We start from the raw sequence: 17,290 nt of genomic DNA on the forward strand, positions 1-17,290 counted from the left end.
CTGCTAAGGGCACAGGACTACTTCACCGCATCAATGGGAAAATGGATGGAGCCATGTACCGTCAAATCCTGAGTGACAACCTCCTTCCCTCCACCAGGACATTAAAAATGGCTCGTGGCTGGGTCTTCCAGCACGACAATTACCCGAAACAAACAGCCAAGGCAACAAAGGAGTGGCTCAAACAAAAAGAAGCACATTAAGGTCATGGAGTGGCCTAGCCAGTCTCCAGACCTTAATCCCATCGAAAACTTATGGAGGGAGCTGAAGATCCGAGTTGCCAAGCGACAGCCTCGAAATCTTAATGATTTACAGATGATCTGCAAAGAGGAGTGGGCCAAAATTCCATCTAACATGTGTGCAAACCTCATCATCAACTACTAAAAAGGTCTGATTGCTGTGCGTGCCAACAAGGGTTTTGCCACCAAGTATTAAGTCTTGCTTGCCAAAGGGATCAAATACTTATTTCTCTGTGCACAATGCAAATAAATATATATAATTTTGACAATGTGATTTTTTTTTTTTTTTTAATATAATCTATCTCTCACTGGTAAAATTAACCTAGCCTAAAAATTCTAGACTGTTCATGTCTTTGACAGTGGGCAAACTTACAAAATCAGCAAGGGATCAAATACTTATTTCCTTCACTGTATATATACACCGCTGTCGGGCAGGGCTTCCCGCAAAGCGCAGTACCATTACGTCGCGGTGATAGTGCGGGCTCAAGAGCTGAGCCCGCACCATCACCGCCGGGTGACAGCTGTATGTTACAGCTGGCACCCTGAGGTATCGGCCAGGACCGGAGCTAGCATCCGATCCGGCTGATTATCCCCTTAGATGCTGCGTTCAATAGAGATCGCAGTATGTGAGGAGTTTTTAGCCACCGGCACCCCAGCAATGTGATCGCTGGGTTGCCGATGGCTGCAAAGGCGATCGGAGGCCTAATACTTAACTCCCGGTCTGCCAGCAACGGAAGCCTCCTATGCCCCGCTCGGCGGCGGGGCCTAAAAGGCTTCCGGTACCATCGGCAAGATGGCGCCGGCGTCACCGCTGTATGTTATAGCGGACACCCGATGTATCGGCAGGAACCAGAGCTAGTTCTGATTCCTGCCATTAACCCCTTCGATGCAGCGATTCAATGCGATCGCTGTATCAAAGTGGCTTGTAGCAAATCGGCAGCCTGCCATGCGATGGCAAGGCTGCCAACTGCTACTATGGCAACAAGAGGCCTAGCAATGGCCTCCTGTCTGCCATTACGGAAGCCGATTAGGCCCTGACCAGAGCCTGATCGGCTTGCAGTCAGTGAATAACTGACAGTTCTAATACATTGCACTACATAGGTAGTGCAATGTATTAGAATATCAATCAAATAGTTGGACTTTCAATTCCCCTAGTGGGACTAAAAAAAGTGTAAAAAAAAGGTAAAAATAAAATAAGTTTCAAGTAATAACATAAAACACGATTGCCCTTTTTCCCTTATCAAGTCATTTATTATTGAAAAAATAAATAAAACCATATATATTTGGTATCGCCGCGTCCGTAAAGACCTGAACTATAAAAATATTATGTTTGTCCCTCGCAGTGAACGCTGTAAATAACAACCTAAAAAATAATTCCAGAATTCCTTTTTTTTGTCACTTTGTCTTCCAAAAGTTGAAATAAAAAGTGATCAAAATGTTGCATGTATCTAAAAATGGTACCTATAAAAACTATAGCTCGTCTCGCAAAAAACAAGCCCTCATACAGCTCCGTAGACAAAAAAAATTAAAACTCATGGCTCTTACAACTTGGTGACAGAAAAAATACATTATTTTTACAAAAGTAATTTTATTGTGCAAAAAGTTGTAAAACATAAAGTTCTATAAATTAGGTATCGCCGGAATCGTACTGACCCGCAGAATGAAGGTAACGTCATTTATAACGCATGGTGAACGCTGTATAAAAAAAAAACCATGGCAGAATTGCTGTTTTTTGATTACCTTGCCTCCCAAAAAAAAGGCTAACAAGTGATCAAAAAGTCGCATGTACCCTAAAATGGTACCAATAATAACTACAGCTCGTCCCGCAAAAAATCAGCCCTCATATCTACGTCTATGAAAAAATAAAATTAGTTAAGGCTCCAATAAGTCAGGAAAGAAAAATATGCATTTGTGCCGGCCCGAGGGGAACATTTCTTCTGTTTCAAGTGGCGATTTATCAAGGCCCTAAAATTAGGGAACCAGGAAGGGAAGGACTCCCGTATTATACCAGGACCCGCGAGGGCTACCGTATTATACCAGGACAACACTTCCCAGCAAAATTCCTCAAACTGCAAAAGGTGCGGAGTGTGGACCAAAAAGGGGGATAAAGTACGCCATATATCAGTGCGACACCGGCCTGTGCAGAAAGGATTGCTTCACAGCGTAACAAATTTTTATGGATTACTTTATTGTTTACCCCATTATTATACCACCTGACTGCCCCTAATATACTCTGCCCAGCTCACATATGTGGCCAAATTATAAACTGAAATACCAGTAAAACTCCCAGCAAAATCCACGCTCCAAAAGCTAAAGGGTGCCCCTTCCCTTCTGAGCCCTACAGCGTGCCCAAACAGCAGTTTATTTCCACATATATGGCATCGCCATACCTGGGAGAACCCTTTTAACAATTTTTGGGGTGTGTGTTTCCAGTGGCATAAGCTGAGCACGACATATATCCCACTGAGATGTCACATCTGGGGAAAAATTTTAATTTTTACTTTGCACCATCCTCAGCGCAATAATTTATGGAAAAGACCTGTGGGGTGAAAATGCTCACTACACCCCTTAATAAATGCCTTGAGGGGTGTAGTTTCCAAAATGGGGTCATTTCTCAGAGGTTTCTTTTATTATTTCACAGAGCCTCTGCAATTGTGAACTAATACTGTGTAAATTGCCAAATTAGGCCTCAATTTCGCATGGTACTCTTTCACTCCTGAGCCCTGTCAAATGTCCAGACAAAAGATTAGGGCCCCATGTAGGGTGTTTCTAAAACCGGAAACATACAGCATAATAATTAGAGAGCTGTCTTGTTATGGTGGCATAAGCTGGGCACCACATATTGGCATATCTATGGAAAGAATACCATTTTCACTCTGCAACATTGAGTGCACACTAATTTCTGCAAAACACCTGCGAGGTTAAAATGCTCGCTACACCCCTAGGTGAATACCTTGAGGGGTGGGGGTGTAGTTTCCTAAATGGGGTCACTTGTGGGAGTTTTCCACTGTTTTAGTCCCACAGGGGCTTTGCAAATGCGACTTAGCAACCAAAAACCAATCCAGCAAAATCTATACTCCAAAAGCCAAATGGCACTCGTTCCCTCCTGAGCCCTACTGTGTGCCCAAACAGCAGTTTATGACCATATATCAAGTACTGCCGTACTCAGGAGAAATTGCTCTACAAACGCTGTGGTTCGGTTTTTCTTTTATTTATTGAGAAAATGAAAAATTTTGAGCTAAAACTATGTCTTATTAAAGAAAAAGGGTTTGGGGTCAAAATGCTCACTACACCCATAGTTGACTTCCTCAAGGGGTGTACTTTCCAAAATGGGACTTATGGGAGGTTTGCCTCCGCAAACCATTCCTGCTAAATTTGAGTTCCAAAAGCCAAATGGCGCTCTTTCCCTATGTGTCCAAACAGCCATTTAGGACTACATTTGGGGTGTTGTTTTAATCGGGATAAATTGCTTTACAAATGTGGCCGTGCTTTTTCTCATTTAGTCCTTGTGGAAATTAGAAATAATCAGCTAAACCTACATTTTCTTTGAAAGAATGTAGATTTTAATTTTCACGGCCTACTTCCAATAATTTCTGCAATAAACCTGTGCCGTCAAAATGCTCACTATACCCCTAGATAATTTCCTTGAGGAGTCTAGTTTCCCAAATGGTGTCACTTTTGGGGGATTTCCACTGTTTTGGCACCGCAAGAGCTCTTCAAACCTGACATGGTGCTTAAAATATTTTCTAATAAAAAGAAGGCCCCAAAATCCATTCGGTACTCCTTTGCTTCTGAGTCAGGTGCTTCAGTTCATTAGCCCACAAGGGCCACATGTGGGATATTTCTAAAAACTGCAGACTCTGGGCAATAAATATTGAGTTACATTTCTCAATAATCCTCATTATACACAATTAGCTAAAGCAATACATCTGTGTACATATCCCTACATATGATAGACTCCCCACAATAAGGACCCGGCTCCATTGTAAATAACACGTGTGCATTAGCGTCTGCGTTCCCAAGCCGCTACTGCTCAGACACGGCAGACTGTCAAATATCGATAGTCACACTGCGCATGTCAACGCATGCGCAGACCCGAGCGGAGACACCACTTGGCCATGTTAAGGAAGGACATTGCCAGTAAATGACGTGTAGGTACACACGGAGAATGACAGGTAGTATCCTTTATGTGTACACACACACATTTCTCTATAACCTCATATATTGTATGCTATATATTCAGATTTGATTTCTATTATTGAAACCTAGATTGCCCCTCCATGTCCTGCTGGAGCGGTAGGTTGTTACCTCTTTGTTCTCCTCCCTGTCATTCTCCGTGTGTACATACACACGTCATTTACTGGCAATGTCCTTCCTTGACGTGGCCAAACGGTGTCTCCGCTCGGGTCTGCGCATGCGTTGACATGCGCAGTTTGACTATCGATATTTGACAGTCTGACGTGTCTTGAGTCTGCGCAGTAGAGGCTTGGGAACGCCGACGATAATGCACACGTGTTATTTACAATGTAGCCGGGTCCTTATTGTGGGGAGTCTATCATATGTAGGGATATGTACACAGATGTATTGCTTTCGCTAATTGTGTATAATTATGAGTATTATCAGACTGTTTATATTCTACACATTACAATTGTTTCTTTGATCAGTCTGTTATAGATATTGTGACATAAACGTACTGTCTCTGTTTAACATTGTATATGCACATCCCTTTTACATTTGTTTTAAACTATATATATACATTTGTACTTTATTGGCACTACTTTTTTTACAATATATATTTGATTGTGGTTCTCCTATATATATATGTTGCTATGACATGATATTGTTCACTTGAGAAAGGCTCCTGTGTTGAGCTGAAACGTCGTGTTTTTCTATGGAACAATAAAGCACCTTTGCTATTTTGTCTATTCCTTGGAGTGCTGCCTGATTCTTGGATCTAGATAATTATTATATAATATATCACTGCCTTAAAGAACGTTTAAAAAATTGATTTTTATTATAGATAACACTAAAATTGGGCTAAAAAAGCCAAAATGAACTAATAAAGGCGTAAGCAGAAAGACCAGTAAGGGAGGGCTGATGAGAAATGCCGTACTGCATATACCACAGCCTGCGTGTATGTAAACAGTCCCTTAAATTTATAATATAAGCCTGGAACTTCCTGCCACTAAGTCTGTGTCCCTATGTCTGCGTCCCAACGTGTTTCTGCTCCCTCAATTTATGGCGTGCGTCATCAGGGGTCACAGTAATTTGAAGTAGTAACAAATACACAGATCGGCCGGTTAGCACATGTTGCGTGCCATTATACTTTAACATTCACCCGGCTCGTGCACGACACTAGTCAGCTGGTCGAACACGAGCCGAGTGAGTGCCGGCCTGAAATAGTCCACAACCCCTCCCATCATCAGGGGGCACAACGCACCGCCGACCAATCCCAGTGAGGCACGTATTACGTCACCCACAAGGGGCGGGCCAGCGGAGACGCAGCGAGACCAAGGATGGGTGGCGAAAACAAGCGTCCAAGGTAACCAGGGATACATGGTGGCCATCTAAAATCCTGGCAAGGTTTATAAAGCAAATTAGACAAGACGAGGAGGTGTTGTAGACGAAAGTACCAGAGCCAAAACCCATATGCGGTCAGAAACAATGTGACAGCCATATGGTGACCCTGCTAAATCACAATTGTTGCGATGATATTTAAGTATCATGAATGAACTGACATGTATATGTTAATCTGATGTATCCAAAGGATACCACCAGATATTTGGAGAAATAGCGTCAATCGCTGTACCATGCATATGTAGTGTGTATCATAAGCACCTCATAGAGCCAATAACACATAAAGAGGAACTAATGCCACAGATGGAAGGTACTAGCAACCAGATTACAGGAATACCTCAAAGGATTTAATGGAAAAAGTGGTCTGTAGCTATTGATCTATTACATTATAAGTGATGGATACATCTAGTTTATAGTGTAGTGTGTATCATAAGCACCTCATAGAACCACTAGCACATAAAGAATAACGAATGCCGCAAAGGGGAGGTGCTAGCAACTATATTACAGGAATACCTCAAAGGATGTATAGGAAAGAGTGGTCTGTAAATGATGATCCATTACATTATAAGTGATGGATACATCTAGTTTATAGAAAACAATTGAATGACAATTGTTCATTAAGGCCCGCAGGTTTCACGGTTTGTATCCGGAAAATCCATTGGGCCTCCTTCTGCAAAATCCTCTTATCCAGATCACCCCCCCCCCCCCCCCCATCCAACGGTCGTATGTGTTCTATCCCCTGGAAACTAATCGCATTGGTGTTGCCAGCATGGCACTCCCAAACGTGCCGTGCCACCGGAGTGTCATCATTCCTTCGTATGTCCCCTATATGGTCCCTAATCCTGCGTCTGAATTCCCTCGACGTCTTACCAATGTACTGCAAACCACAGATGCATGAGATCAAATAGACCACTCCTCTAGTCTTACAATTAATAAATGATCTATTGGCAAATGTTCGCCTTGTCGTATGGCTCTGAAATGTTTTACGACATAGTACAGAATCACACGCTTTGCACGATCCACATTTAAAAGTTCCCTTGACATCGTGTGGTAACCAAGATGTGGAGGAAATGGGTTGCAGATGGCTATGAACCAGCCGATCCCTTATGTTCCTACCCCTCCTAAAGGTCACCATGGGTCTGTCCCCCACCATGCTCCCAATATCAGGATCGGTTTTGAGGATACCCCAAAAATTTCCGAGTATCCTCATCACTTCCTTATTGGACGAGTCAAATGTTCCTATAATGCGTGTCTGCTCTTCTGGTGACCGCTTTCTCGGAACAAGTAATTCACTGCTGTTGTTATTGAGTGCATGCTGATACGAAGATCTCAAGACTCCGTGGGGGTACCCTCTCCGACGAAATCTACTCTGCAGGTCTGTTGCAGCAATCTTAAAGTCTGTGATGGTGGAGCAATTCCTCCGCACCCTCAAGTATTGCCCTTTCGGTATCCCTTTTTTAAGGGGTCCCGGATGCTAGCTCTCCCACCTAAGTAGACTGTTAGTCGCTGTGTTCTTCCTGAACACTGGTCTGGATGACCCCCTGTTCAGTCTTGAAGATACGGATGTCAAGGAACGTAATTTTGTAATCTCTGAGGTAAATAACAGTCCCATTTCATTGACGTTGAGGACGGCTACAAATTCATTGAACTGTTCCCTGGTTCCAGTCCACAGAATCATGACATCATCAATGAATCTAAGCCACAGCAAAATCAGAGATGTCCATCTCACCATGTCCTCACTGAAAACAATCTTCCTCTCCCACCAGCCTAAATACAGATTCGCATAGGAGGGGGCACATGGGCAACCCATCGCCACCCCCCTAAGTTTCTGGTAGTATTTGCTATCGAACATGAAGAAATTATGTTCAAGGACAAATCTGAGCAGGTCAACCACAAGCTCATTGTGGGCCTGGAACTGTAGTCCCCTTTCCCTAAGAAAGTCCCCCACTGCCCTACAGTCTAAGTCATGGGGTATAGAGCTGTAGAGGGCCTCCACATCAAGTGAGGCCAAGAGAACCCCTGCATCACATCTGATACCTTCCAATCTATTCAATACATCCATCGTGTCTCTGACATAAGATGATAAAGTCAACACAATGGGTTTAAGGATTTGATCAATGTAGAGACCAGCATTTTGTGTCAAATTGTCAACACCTGAAACAATGGGGCGCCCCTTGAGGGGAGACGTACCCTTGTACACCTTCGGTAGGCTATAAAATGTCGAATATTGTGGATGATTGATGAGGATGAAGTTTTGTTCAGCAGAGCTGAGTAGATTCAATAATTTGTCCCGATTAACCAATTGCTTTAGGGTACTGCCAAAAATCCCCATTGGGTCACTAGGCAAAATCCTATAACAATCTGGATCTCTCAAAATTCGGTGCCACATTGCGATGTATTGTCTCCGATCCATCACCACAACGTTTCCCCCTTTATCGGAGGGCTTAATAACAATAGTCGCATCCTGTTCTAGTGCTTGTAGGGCCATCATCTCCTCCTTTGAGGTATTGAATTTAATTGGATCAGAGGAAACCATCTTTGTCAATTGATCAATCACTACCTCCAGAAATACGTCAATGGGTGTGTTGTCGTTCACGGGTGCATTTTTAGTGGATAATGGACGCAGATTAGTAAATGGTCCATCCCCCGTATTCCTTTGACCCTCCTGCAGTAGTTGATCAAGTACTCTAAAGTGTGGTAGATCCTCCTCTGAGATCCCTAATTCCAAACACTGACGCCTATCATGAGTTTTAAAGAATTTCTTCCACTTGAGTTTCCGCACAAATAGATTTAAATCCTTAACCCATGTAAATAGGTCAAACCTACTAGTGGGCACAAATGACAACCCCTTTTTTAAAATACTGGTCTCCTCTATGGTCCGCAATCGTGATGAGAGATTGATAATTTGTAGATCATCCTCCTTCTGACTAAATTTTATATTTCTCTCCGATCTTGTAGGAGGTAATCTGAAATGGGATGATTCCTGTCTAAAAAACCTTATCTGTTAGAGTTTTTTCCCCTACTTCTGCCTCGCTGGTTAGCACGGGTAGGATTTCTACCCTGATATTGGTTACCCCTAAACCTTCTATTGGGGATTCTCGGATTATCTGAATCCGATTGTTCCTGTTCGGAGGAGGAGAGTTCCGTATCCTGTTCCAGACTCACTACACTTTTTGTACTATAATCAAAGATTTTGCCTTCCTTGAAGTCAGCGGTATCACGGACAAACTGAAAATGTTTACGTTCTTTTATGTGCCCAGTGTATTTCTCTATCCCCTGCTGAAGTACAATTTCCTTTCTCTCAAAATCTGGATTAGTGGAGAATTTCTTTACCGCTTCAATTCCCTCTTTTAGTTCATTCAAGCTGCGGGCCAGTAGAACTTTCTCCTCCTCTAAGAGAATCCCCATGAACCTCAGAGATTAATCAATTGATTCCTTCTCCCATTTTCTTAGGAGGTCGGGTGACCTTACCCTTGCCGCTGGAATAAGGGTAATACGCAAACCTAGAGGCACGATCTTATTTTTTAGGTAGGTGTCTAAGGTTCTGATCTCCCACCACGATCTGATATGATCCTTATATGTTTTTGTCAGTTTATTGAAAGAGGCACTGATACTAAGATGTTATGTCTGAATTGCCAATTCATTTTCGGAGAATACCTCCATCACTCATCCATTTTGGTACATTAATCTCGCCCGTTAGGAAGCCTGCCATCCCCACTATATAAATAGATCAGTCAAGGATTTACACTGCACAAAAAATGTTGTGCCGATATTTCTCAATGTACGTTCACCTAAATAATGAAAATATATCACTGCCTTAAAGAACGTTTAAAAAATTGATTTTTATTATAGATATCAACACTAAATTGGGCTAAAAAAGCCAAAATTGAACTAATAAAGGCGTAAGCAGAAATACCAGTAAGGGAGTGCTGATGAGAAATGCCGTACTGCATATACCACAGCCTGCGTGTATGTAAACAGTCCCTTAAATTTATAATATAAGCCTGGTACTTCCTGCCACTAAGTCTGTGTCCCTATGTCTGCGTCCCTATGTCTGCGTCCCAACGCGTTTCTGCTCCCTCAATTTATGGGGTGCGTCATCAGGGGTCACAGTAATTTGAAGTAAATATGACTGCCTGATTTGAACGATTAAAATAAATTTATTAAGATATTCTTAAAAATGGGCCCTTAGAGCCAAATTAACAGGCTCAATCATTAGGTCAGCTAATATAATATATATGCTGAATCCCAATGATTGACTAGTAATAGCGCCGTACCACGCTACACCTTGCGCTATATTGCGCTCGTCCGGCTCTTAAAGCCACGTACAATACTCTGGTCAGCAATAGGGTCAAAACCTCCAAGGTTTGGTAGCAAGCCCCCTATTACAAGATCACTGACTAGTATTCTTCTCAAAGTTAAATTGTTAGTTGTAATACTCTATCGTTAATCCTACGCGTTTCAGAACCACCGTTACTGGTGGAACCTCTTCAGGGATTATTAGTGTTAAACGATAATTTTTGATTTAAATGCCGGAGCGCACGGTTGTGTGCATTAATGAACCTCCCGGCCCGTGCACGATCAAGATATAATGGTCGCACACGAGCCGGCGAGGTGCCGGTCTTTTAAGCGGCTAGGGCCCGCCCCCCATACTGACATGCCCCCGGCGTACCACCAATCCACATCCGACACGTCACTCAGGACCTGTCAGGATTGTGGCACGCCTCCAATTTTCGGCAGCCAATAGGGTATATGTAAGACGACTAGCGTCCCTAGTAACGCTGGAGATCCAAAAGCGGATCTAATACTTCAATGGGGAGTATTAAACTGTGAGTGGATGCAATGTCCTAAGCAGAGGACAATGCGCCGAACAACCGGCCCAAAACCCCCACTACTACCAGATTGCAGAGTGAACACAGTGCACGGCATAAGATCGTCTGAATGACACCACAGTTGCGTCTCGTTGTTATGACGACCACCGGACGCATACATATCACTGGGTAGGTTACAAGCATGCAACACCACTCCTCAACGATATCGAGATGTTTAAACCTCCACAGACATCTACAAGGTCTTCTAGGGTGTACTTATTACTATATCAAGGTGGTACATAACCATAGTACGAAGTAATTAGACAGCTACCCTGACTCACAAACCATGTATCCTTACAGTGTTCTATCTCTCCCTGGATTTAGATTAACCCCTTCTCGTGTATACTAAAGGGGACATAATCAACCAGCTTGTAATTCAAGGGTACACGGGTTCCTAGACGTTAACCTATGTGGATGACAAACCGATGTCATAGAAAACAAGCATAAGAAATTTGTTCGTTCATACCCAGGGGAGCAGTGGTGCGCAGTCGAAAAATCCACTGTGCTTCCTTTTGAAGGATAATTTTATTCATATTCCCTCCTCTCATAGTGGGTCTCACATATTCAACACCTTGGAATCTCAGAGAGGAACTATCCCCATTATGACATTCCCATACGTGACGAGATATCGGGGTATCCTCCTTCCTTCTGCAATCCCCTATATGATCCCGTATCCTCCTCCTGAACTCTCTGATAGTTTTGCCAACATACTGTTTTCCGCATATACAGGTAATCATATAGACAATGCCCTTAGTCCGACAGTTGATATACGTTCTGTTCTCAAAAATCCTTCCCGTACTCATGCTCTTGAAAGTCGTGCCACATTGAATAGAGGCACACGCCTTACATGATCCACATCTATACGTCCCTTTGAGGTTACTATTGAGCCACGTAGTAGAGGGGTCCTGTCTACCCATATGGCTATGTACCACATAATCCTTGACATTCCTACCCCTCCTGAACGTAATCAAGGGAGAATGTCCCACCAAATCTCCAATATCTGGATCAGCCTCAAGAATCCCCCAATAACATTGGAGGATTTCTCTTACCTCCGAACTAGCTGAGTCAAATGTGCCAATGACTCTGATAATATTGTCATCACTTTGCTTTGGTCTGGGATTCAATAAATCATCACGGTTACATCCTAGGGCGTTCTGATAAGCCCCTCTTAGAATATGTCTCGGGTATCCTCTATTAATAAATCTGTTTTCCAGTTCACATGCTGATATTTTGAAATCAGATACAGTGGAACAGTTTCGTCGTGCCCTCAAGTATTGACCCTTTGGTATTCCCCGTTTTAAATTCATAGGGTGACAGCTCTCCCACCTAAGTAAGCTATTTGTGGCCGTTTCTTTACGAAACATGTTGGTATGAATATTTCCACCCGCGGATTTCGATATCACTATATCCAAAAATGTAATTTTATTCACACTAATTTCTGATGTGAAAAACAAACCTTTATCATTTACATTCAGTATAGCCACAAATTTCTCAAACTCCACCTGGGTCCCTTTCCATAATATTAAAATGTCATCGATGAATCTTATCCATAGTATGATATGCGATACCCATTGTTCCATTTTTTCACAAAAAACACACAACTCCTCCCACCAACCCAGGTATAAGTTCGCATACGTGGGTGCACAGGGGCTCCCCATCGTGACTCCCCTGAGTTGGTGGTAATATTTCTGGTCAAATAGAAAGAAATTGTGCTCAAGGACAAATTTAAGAAGCGAGATAACAAATTCATTATGAGCTGCAAATTGGGTTCCTTTCCCCCTAAGGAAATGTTGAATGGCTAGACAACCCTGATCATGTGGGATAGAGCTATACAGTGCCTCAACATCTAGGGAGGCCAGTAAAACGTCCTGTTCACATCTAATACCATCCAACTTCCTTAGAGCATCCATCGTATCCCTGATATATGATGGGAGTGACACCACAAATGGTCTCAAAATCCTGTCAATGTACAGGCTGGCATTTTGTGACAGACTGTTGATGCCCGAGACAATTGGTCTACCCTTTAATGGCTCCAGTCCTTTATGGATTTTTGGCAAACTATAAAAGGTAGCAATTTGGGGAAAATCAATCAGCATGAAGCTCATCTCCTTCTCACTAATAAGATCCAAAGTTTTTGCAGGACCTAAAATCCCCTTCAATTGGTTTTTGAAAATCATCGTCGGATCTGATTGTAGCACCCTATAACACTGTTTGTCTTGTAGTATTTTATGACACATCGCCTTGTACTTGATCCGGTCCATGACCACAGTATTCCCACCCTTATCAGATGGTTTGATAATAATACTGTCATCATTTTCCAGCGATCTAAGTCCTGCCATTTCCTCTCTGGTTGTATTAAATCGGCCACATTTAGATTTGTCTAGTGACCGAAGTTGATCCTCCACCACCTTAATGAACACATCGATCGGGGTATTATCGTTGAGAGGCGCGAATTTGCTAGAAGGAACCCTTAGATCCGTGAATGGACCTTTTCCTTCCTCCCTTTGGCCTTCCTCCCATAACCCCTCCAACAGTCTAAGATCAGGAAGATCATCCTCCATTAAACCTAGCTCAAGACACTTGCGTCTATCATGTGTCCTAAAAAATTTTTTCCATTTAAGTTTTCTACCAAACAAGTTTAGGTCCTTCACCCATGTGAATAGGTTAAATCTACCTGTTGGGACAAATGATAGACCCCTCTTGAGTATGGCAACCTCATCCTTTGATAAGATACGTGAGGACAGGTTAATGACCTGTGTTTCCTCATCAACCCCACTCGAGCTAGACCTTATAGTTCTCTCCTGTCCCTCAGGAGGTACTCTGAGATGGGGTGGCTTTTGGCTAAAAAACCAGCCCCCCTATTAGGGCCTTTGCCCCTCCCTCTACCTCTTGAATTAACCCGAGTAGGGTATCTGCTCATTCCCATACCTCTTTGTCTTCATTGATGGTTTCTACCTAATTCAGAGTCTGAGCACTCTTGCTCTGATGAAGAAATGTCAGTGTCAGGGTTATGTGGTGCTGTCATTCTAGCACTATAGTCAAACACTCTCCCCTCCTTAAAATCCAGGGTATCGCGTACAAATTGAAAGTGCTTCCTCTCCTTTATGTGTCCTGTAAATTTCTCTACTGCCAATTGTAGGGTACTCTCTTTCCTCTCATATTCAAGGTTACTTGCGAATCTCTGAGCAGCAATTATGCTATCTTTCAGTTCTTGACTGCTTTTATTAATACACCTTTTCTCCTCCTCTAATAAAATATTCATAAATCTTAGAGAGGATTCTATGGACTCCTTTTCCCACTTTTTCAGGAGTTCCGGTGATCTAATCCTCGCTGCTGGTATTAAAGAGATTCTCAGTCCCCTCGGAACAATTTGATTTTTAATATATGTCTCTAGTGTCTGAATTTCCCACCAAGCTCTTATGTGGTCCTTGTAGATTTTTGTTAACTGCCGAAAAGCTACGGTGATACTCATATTCTGGATGGATGGTGCAATCTCATTCTCTGAGAACACCTCCCTGGCGTCATGCATCCACTTATCCGTATTAATATCCCCTGTGAGAAATCCTGCCATCTCCAATTAAATTCCACAAACTTGAATAATTGATATAATACTATCTCACTGATAACCAAGGTTTTCGTTCCGTTAAATTGTAAATATGACTGCCTGATTTGAACGATTAAAATAAATTTATTAAGATATTCTTAAAAATGGGCCCTTAGAGCCAAATTAACAGGCTCAATCATTAGGTCAGCTAATATAATATATATGCTGAATCCCAATGATTGACTAGTAATAGCGCCGTACCACGCTACACCTTGCGCTATATTGCGCTCGTCCGGCTCTTAAAGCCACGTACAATACTCTGGTCAGCAATAGGGTCAAAACCTCCAAGATTTGGTAGCAAGCCCCCTATTACAAGATCACTGACTAGTATTCTTCTCAAAGTTAAATTGTTAGTTGTAATACTCTATCGTTAATCCTACGCGTTTCAGAACCACCGTTACTGGTGGAACCTCTTCAGGGATTATTAGTGTTAAACGATAATTTTTGATTTAAATGCCGGAGCGCACGGTTGTGTGCATTAATGAACCTCCCGGCCCGTGCACGATCAAGATATAATGGTCGCACACGAGCCGGCGAGGTGCCGGTCTTTTAAGCGGCTAGGGCCCGCCCCCCATACTGACATGCCCCCGGCGTACCACCAATCCACATCCGACACGTCACTCAGGACCTGTCAGGATTGTGGCACGCCTCCAATTTTCGGCAGCCAATAGGGTATATGTAAGACGACTAGCGTCCCTAGTAACGCTGGAGATCCAAAAGCGGATCTAATACTTCAATGGGGAGTATTAAACTGTGAGTGGATGCAATGTCCTAAGCAGAGGACAATGCGCCGAACAACCGGCCCAAAACCCCCACTACTACCAGATTGCAGAGTGAACACAGTGCACGGCATAAGATCGTCTGAATGACACCACAGTTGCGTCTCGTTGTTATGACGACCACCGGACGCATACATATCACTGGGTAGGTTACAAGCATGCAACACCACTCCTCAACGATATCGAGATGTTTAAACCTCCACAGACATCTACAAGGTCTTCTAGGGTGTACTTATTACTATATCAAGGTGGTACATAACCATAGTACGAAGTAATTAGACAGCTACCCTGACTCACAAACCATGTATCCTTACAGTGTTCTATCTCTCCCTGGATTTAGATTAACCCCTTCTCGTGTATACTAAAGGGGACATAATCAACCAGCTTGTAATTCAAGGGTACACGGGTTCCTAGACGTTAACCTATGTGGATGACAAACCGATGTCATAGAAAACAAGCATAAGAAATTTGTTCGTTCATACCCAGGGGAGCAGTGGTGCGCAGTCGAAAAATCCACTGTGCTTCCTTTTGAAGGATAATTTTATTCATATTCCCTCCTCTCATAGTGGGTCTCACATATTCAACACCTTGGAATCTCAGAGAGGAACTATCCCCATTATGACATTCCCATACGTGACGAGATATCGGGGTATCCTCCTTAATTTGAAGTAGTAACAAATACACAGATCGGCCGGTTAGCACATGTTGCGTGCCATTATACGTTCACATTCAACCGGCTCGTGCACGACACTAGTCAGCTGGTCGAACACGAGCCGAGTGAGTGCCGGCTTGAAATAGTCCACAACCCCTCCCATCATCAGGGGGCACGACGCCCCTCCGACCAATCCCAGTGAGGCACGTATTACGTCACCCACAAGGGGCGGGCCAGCGGAGACGCAGCGAGACCGAGGATGGGAGGGGAAAACAAGCGTCCAAGGTAACCAGGGATACAAGGCGGCTGTAATGCCGGGGTAGGGAGACAGACAGGTGAGCCCTAATCTACCCGCCACTCAGTCCCTGCCTACTTGCAATGACCCGTCCTAGGCGACGGCGTACAACTGGGCGACTGTCCCTACGCTCACTATGTGCACGACAGACAAACAGACAAGGGTACACAGAAGCTAGGGGAACGGGGCAGTTGCCCACGGCAACACCATGAGCAACAAGAGTAGTGAACGAGCCTAGTCAAACCAGGAGTGTACAAGGTACCAAACGCAGAGCAGGAGAGTAGTCAGTAAGCCAGGGTCTATATGGAGCAGAGGACAAAAGTACAAGCAGCAGCAGCAGAGCCAGGAAACAGAATCACAGGCAAAAGGAGGAGCAGGAAGTGAAGGTATAAATAGACAGAGGGCGGGAGCTAGCTCCGTCTGGCCAGGCTGTGATAGGCTCTCCCACTCCTCAGCCTCCCAGCCTGATTGGTAGAAGGAGGGGGTCACTCGATCAGACTTAGGAGCAGGTGCAGACTGACTAACCACGGGCGTCGACACAGAAGCTGTGTCTGGCAGATCCTTTACAGTACCCCCCCCCTTTTTATGAGGGGCCACTGGACCCTTTCTAGGTGGACCTTGCTTATTGGGGAACCGAAGATGGAACCTCCTGAGCAATACTGCAGCGTGAACATCCCGGGCGGGTACCCAAGTCCTCTCCTCAGGCCCGTATCCTCTCCAATGGACCAGGTACTGGAGAGAGCCTTGGACCATCCTGCTGTCCACAATCTTGGCCACCTCGAATTCTACCCCTTCAGGGGTGAGAACAGGGACCGGAGGTTTCCTCGAGGGAGCCAAGGACGGGGAGCAGCGTTTCAGGAGGGAGGCATGAAACACGTCATGTATTCGAAAAGACGGGGGTAACTCCAGTCGGAAGGAGACAGGGTTAAGGACTTCAATGACCTTATACGGCCCTATATACCGGGGAGCAAACTTTTTGGACGGGACTTTCAGGCGCAAATTTTTTGAAGACAGCCACACCAGATCCCCGACCACAAACAAGGGGTTAGCAGAACGTCTTCTATCTGCCTGAGTCTTTTGTATGCTCTGGGACGCCTCTAGGTTCTTCTGAACCTGGGCCCAGACTGTGCACAGTTCCCGATGAACGACATCTACCTCAGGATTGTTGAAACCACCAGGTGAAACGGAGGAGAACCGTGGATTAAACCCAAAATTACAGAAAAAGGGGGAGACCCCTGACGAGTTACTGACCCGGTTATTAAGGGAAAATTCAGCG

The sequence above is a fragment of the Rhinoderma darwinii genome (assembly GCF_050947455.1).
Source record: "Rhinoderma darwinii isolate aRhiDar2 chromosome 1 unlocalized genomic scaffold, aRhiDar2.hap1 SUPER_1_unloc_7, whole genome shotgun sequence".
Lineage (NCBI taxonomy): Eukaryota > Metazoa > Chordata > Amphibia > Anura > Rhinodermatidae > Rhinoderma > Rhinoderma darwinii.